The sequence below is a fragment of the Panthera uncia genome, chromosome X (assembly GCF_023721935.1).
Source record: "Panthera uncia isolate 11264 chromosome X, Puncia_PCG_1.0, whole genome shotgun sequence".
In the NCBI taxonomy this organism is placed as follows: Eukaryota; Metazoa; Chordata; class Mammalia; order Carnivora; family Felidae; genus Panthera; species Panthera uncia.
Window position 1 is genome coordinate 66,623,373 of NC_064817.1, and position 6,000 is coordinate 66,629,372.

The 6,000-nt window shown below is 39.5% G+C and overlaps 1 protein-coding gene across 2 annotated transcripts in view; it reads right to left on the bottom strand.

The window, feature by feature from the left end:
• Positions 1 to 3,276, bottom strand: part of HDX (highly divergent homeobox) — a 167,383-nt gene extending 164,107 nt beyond the window's left edge. Inside the window, exon 1 of one of the 2 annotated variants that reach the window (XM_049644008.1) lies at positions 3,113 to 3,276. The gene's annotated coding sequence lies outside the window, so the exon portion shown is untranslated. Of the gene's footprint in view, positions 1 to 2,275; positions 2,691 to 3,112 lie in introns of those variants that run through there. The other variant, XM_049644009.1, reaches the window with a different exon arrangement.
• Positions 3,277 to 6,000: the final 2,724 nt, after the last annotated feature.

Consider the following 6,000-nt stretch of genomic DNA (forward strand, 5'->3'; position numbering starts at 1 on the left):
ATCTCGCGGTCCACGAGTTCGAGCCCCGCATCAGGCTCTGGGCTGATGGCTCAGAGCCTGGAGCCTGCTTCCGATTCTGTGTCTCCCTCTCTCTCTGCCCCTCCCCCATTCATGCTCTGTCTCTCTCTGTCTCAAAAATAAATAAACTTTAAAAAAAATTAAAAATAAAATAAAATGAATAAACATTAAAAAATAATAATAATAAAAATTGGCAGCATATTCCTAAGCATTACATTCTATCTAGAGTGTCCTACCTTTGAATAGTTTAGTCTATTGGTCTATATGTGAATATCTAGGTAAGTCTTATTAATTACTATGAAATGGTTGCAAGCTAAAACACTTTGAGGGAATTTACATAATATAGGTAATAAGAGAAAAAGTCAAGGACAAAGGATTTTCCCTTATAGTAAATAACATTCACAGTTCATTCATAATGATATATGACAAATATTTTTAAATTTATAGGTTATAATACCCTTCTAGAATGGTTATTATCCACTTCTAGAATGATTATTATCCACGTTCTTAAGCCACATATGATATTGTTTGGCATGGTGCCTCAAAGTGAAGCAGCAGCCAAAGTGAAATCTGTGGAAAGCCTCTATATTAAACAATGTCTATCAAATAAACTCAGCTCCATGAAACAATGCACTTTGAAGCTGAAAGGGTAGGAAAGTGGCAAGTGATAGGTTATATGATAGCAATTATGATAGCTATCACAATGATTAGCTCTGATTTAACAGAGGTACAAATGAAAACTATTAGTGACAGTCAATGCAAATCAGCAACTGTATGATATATTGCAATAAAACACAGTAAATAAGTAGTAGGTTTTAACAGAACATACATGATGTAATGTCATAAAAGAGAAATACAGAAAATGGGAAATGTCTTAGTATTTTTCAAACTGAGAAAGTTAGAGATAGAAACACTTCTGGGTTAATGTCCCCTTGGTCTTTTATGAAGACAGTATATATTTGGAGGCCACCCACTATATAGATATGTCCATATTGCCTTTTCTCTGACTCATACTCAAGTTTATTCAGTCACTGGAGGGTCCCTTGCCTAAGCAATGATGAATAAATTTTCACATATATACAGTTTTCTCTATAATAATACTACTTTGTTACCCAAGAAATTGGGATACAAAGACAATATATGGTTATAGATACTTCCAATAATCATCCAGGTGCTGTAGGCAGAAGATAAAGAATTAGATGGCATGGTCCCAACCCTTAAGAGGGGGTTTAAAATCCACTTGAAAATTTTAGTCCAACACACACACATGCACACACCCAAATAAGACAATAATACAGGCTATAAGAAAGTGACAAATATAAGAACTGATGTAGAAGTTCTAGAAAAGGTGAGCTTAATGATGGTTGGGTTACACTTGGAAGGCACTTATGGAGAGGTATAAATTGAGTTGAGTTTTCAAATTCGGTACGATCTGAATGGGCAGAAGAGAAGGCATCCTGGGTGAAGGGAATGGTGGTGAGCAAGGAGCAAAGCTCTGGAGATAGATTGTCCAAAGGACATTAAGGAGAATTATACACTGAAGAATCAAGTAAAATAAGACTCCTATGGTACAATAAAGCCAGATTATGAAGTTTTTGCAATCCAAGTGGAGTTGGGCTTGAAACAATAAAAAAAAAAAATAGAGCTAAGAATATTTTGGTGAAGAAAATGACTTGGTAAAAGAAGTGCTCACTGACCATTAGTCTGGCAGAATAAATTAGGGATTTGGGGCACAAGTGAAAGCTGGCTAGGAGGTTCCTGGAGTGACTGGATGGGTGGTGAAGATAGCTTATATTGTAGGATAAAGGAAGAATTGTAATAGTGACCTTTGAAAATAAAATTTCCCAGGACTTGACAACCCCTTAACTATAAAAAATAGGCGGGAAAAATCAGATTTCTCTATGAAATAGTCGAGAGTTAATAACACTACTGTACAATTTTTCCACCAAGAACAAACAGGCAGGTTTTTCCTCACAATTGCTGAGTAATATTGCCCCTCCCAAAAAAGGAGAGTTAGAAAGGGTCTCTCAAACAGGATCTGACTTTGGTGGTTTTAGCAGAGAAACAGAGGAAGAAAGAAGGAAGAAAATCTTAGCACCAACCTGAAAGGGAGACCAAGGCTTTATAAGAAATCGTTTCAAGAAAGAAAGAAGAAAAAAGAAGACAAGAAAGTTAAATTTCTTACTCTGACTCTCCACAATGGGTCTCACTCTGAGTCTCTCCAAAGAGTTTAAATTTCAAAATCATTGAATGGTACCTCAAATCAGAGTTCACTGAAGATTAAAAGTTGGATTCATTCGAATAATTAGTGGGTTTTTTTTTTTCTTCCAAAGGTTTCTCATCTCAGTAATTTCTACTCCACAGATTCCTCTCCGACTTCTTTCAATTATTACAAACCTGGTAACTGTAGATTAAGAATCTGCTTTCTTAAATTCATCAGACCCATTTGGGGTCTGGGTATGCCCAATAAGCCAGATTTAAAATAACTGGCACACCCCTCTCCATCAATCAGCACTTGAAATATCACAGGGCCAACTCCCCAGCTCTTTCTATATTCAGCCCAGACAGAGCTCAGCGTCACCTCCTCCAGCGAAACCGAAAAGGCGCCTGCGCAAACTCTACGTCTATTCTTCTCGCCACGAACTCCCCCCCTCCCCCTCCCCCACATGTTCTTAATGCGCAAGCGCAGCACTCAGTGAGTTTGAGTAGGACTGTGAGAAATCGGCTGTCCAGTGAAATCTGGTAGTGGTAGAATTCATCCCCCGCCCCCGCCTCCTTTCTTCAGAGGCAAATGTGCCACTTCCTCCTACTCCGAAGGCAGAAGCGCATCCCCAACGTTGCCCTCTCTAGGAGCAAGATCCTTTGCACTCTGGCAATACCTGCTATATCCCTATCCTCAGCTCTTTTTTAACCTTACGCTGCCGCCAGCCTTTGCTTGGAAACTAGAGACAGTTGGCTCCCCAAAAGCCGCCGCAAATTTGTTGGCAGCCTCTGTAGGCCTCTGAACCTATAAGCTCCCTACTGGGCAAAGCATTAGCTCGGTGTCTTGCTCATCGTCTTTCACCCTTCACACCCACCCAGACTGGGTACTTACCTCGCAGCGTGGTGCGGTCACTGGAAGGATCGCAGGATCCCCAATCAGGCCAGTGCCGGGGCAGGCAGATTCAGCAAGATTTTTCCTGGGTCTTACAGCCTCCTCAGACAATGAAATCAGCGTGTCCGATCATCAATTCTCATCATGATTGTGACGTCACAAAAGACAGCGACCAATGGGAGCCCGAGATCAGCTCGGACAGTCCCAGGCCTCAGCCCAGAACCCAAGAGTGGGGAGGGGGGAGGAAAGATAGCTGCCTGCAGTGGGGCTGCCTCTTCCCTGCTATCAGCTGTGTCCAAGGCCAGGCCTTTCTGTATCTTTCCCTTCCTGAATAGCTGTGAACACCCAGCATCCCTGTGACTATAATAGTTAATATGCCACCATTTGAGCAGGTGCTGTCTGGTCTTCCAACTTGAGATTTGCTTTCAACAGAATTGTTGCATGCCAAAATCAAATGATGACATACAGAAATAGTCTTTTGTGGTCAGTGTTCAAATGACATGCATATATTCAGTGTTACTAAAATCAAGAAGGTATCTATCAAGCTTTTGGAATTTGTCAATAAGAGCAAGTGTACTGTTTTATGTGACCAGTTGACTCTGGCAACTAAAACAAATTAAAATTATGACTTCTGTTCACCTAACATCAATCCTGTTCTGCCAGAAGTTAGTTGCATGGTCACAGCTACACCATTGCAAGAAAAATAAAAAACAATTCAAGCCATATGTTACACAGTTAACACCCCCCAAATTTGCTGGGTGCCATAAGAGATGTACAATTTACTGGACCTATGCTATTATAGAACTTATAACATCATTCAGAAGACAAGATTAGCACACATTAAACATTCACAACACTAAAATTAAGTACATTATTGGGTGCTCAATTATCAACTATGGACAAGATATACATCATTTGATGACTGGAAACAACAGTGAGGTGATGACAGTTGGGGGAGCATTTTATTTTGTAATTGAAACTTGAGATAGTTCCTGAATGATGGATAAAAGAGAACTGAAAGCACTGTCTTAAAGGGGAAGGAATAGACAAAAATTAGGAAGGCATAAATATATATATGAGGACACCCGTGATAAAATCAGCCTAGAAAATAAAGGGCATATATGAGGACTTGTGGGGAAATAGGATAGGAAATAGGATAAGTCTTTGAAAATAGGCAGAGAATGTTGATTTCATTAAAAGCCACTAAAGACCCTAAGGCAGGGTACCTCAAACCTATACAATCTAGAGAGCAGCTTCAATGATTTTTTAAAAGAAAATAAAATCATGCCCAGCTCCAGAATGTCCAATAGCTTACATTCACATATTCTATAAAATGAAAATTTCTTACCATAGTCTGAAACTCCTAATTTATCTGGCCTTTGCCATCTTTCTGTCCTCACCTCCTGCCACCCTGCAATTAACTCACTTTCAAATCACACAGGCCTATCCGTTTCTCAAACAAATTAATCTCATGACCACATCAGAACCCTTGCACTATTGTTCCTTTTGATCTTTGCCTGACTTTACTCCCTTATTTGATTCATATCTCTGTTGTCATGTAACTTCATTAAAAGTAATATCTAAAATTTTAAAGACATTACACTGTAATGCTATTTCAAATTGTGATCTTCTCAACACTTCATCTATCTCCCTATACTCCCTTTCCTCTTTTATTTCTCTTCATAGCACTTACTATCTAACATGCTCTTTATTTTTAGTTATTGAAAATATGAGCCCCATGATGGCAGGATTTTTTTTTGTCTGCCTTGATTATTTTTATATCCCTGGCTTCTAGAAGAGTCCTGGATACAAAGTAGACAAATCAGTAAGTTTTTGTTGAATGAATGACTGAAAGCGAATTTTTCAAGTAATTGGTCATCAATTTGCAGCTTGAATCAGATCAGGGATAGTCTGGAAAAAGAAAGATCAGTTAGACAGTTGTAGTGGTAATACAGCTTCTAGATGACTCAGTCCTAGATCAGGGTGTCAAGAGCAGTAATAAAGAGAAATTATTGAATTTCAAAGAAGGAATGATTAGGATGAAAATGGAGGATTCAGAGATAGACTACCTATGATAGGAAAACAAATTCATTAAGTACACACTGCATATCTTGAACTTAGGTGATTTGAGAGAAAAAGAAGGGAAGGATCCCTACCTTTAAAGAATGTATAGTCCAACTGATAAAGAGGAGACAAATATGAAACCAGAGTACAAACAGAGGTAATTAAATTCACCCAGTTTCTCAGTCTTCTTTTCCCTTCACACTCTATATCCAAGCCACTCATGAATCCTGTAGGTTTTACCTTCAAAATATGTCCAAAATCTAAGCACTCCTTACATCTTCCATTACTATTCCAACAGTCAAAGTCACTATTGTTTCTAGCTTGAACCACTGCAAAATCATCTTATATGGTTTGCTATTGTCTACTACTACCTTTTTTTTTAACGTTTATTTATTTTTGAAACAGAGAGAGACAGAGCATGAACGGGGGAGGGTCAGAGAGAGAGGGAAACACAGAATCTGAAACAGGCTCCAGGCTCTGAGCCAGCACAGAGCCCGACGCGGGGCTCGAACTCTAGGAACGCGAGATCGTGACCTGAGCCGAAGTCGGACACTTAAACGACTGAGCCACCCAGGCGCCCCTACTACTACCTTTTTTAATACTTTCTCTTTTTTTTTAACTTTTCAACATTTATTTATTTATGAGAGACAGAAGACACAGAGTGTGGGTGGAGGAGGGGCAGGGAGAGAGAGAGGGAGACACAGAATCCTAAGCAGGCTCCAGGCTCTGAACTGTTAGCACAGAACCCGATGTGGGACTTGAACTCATGAACCACCAGATTATGACCTGAGCCGAAGTTGGATGCTTAACTGACTTAGCTACCA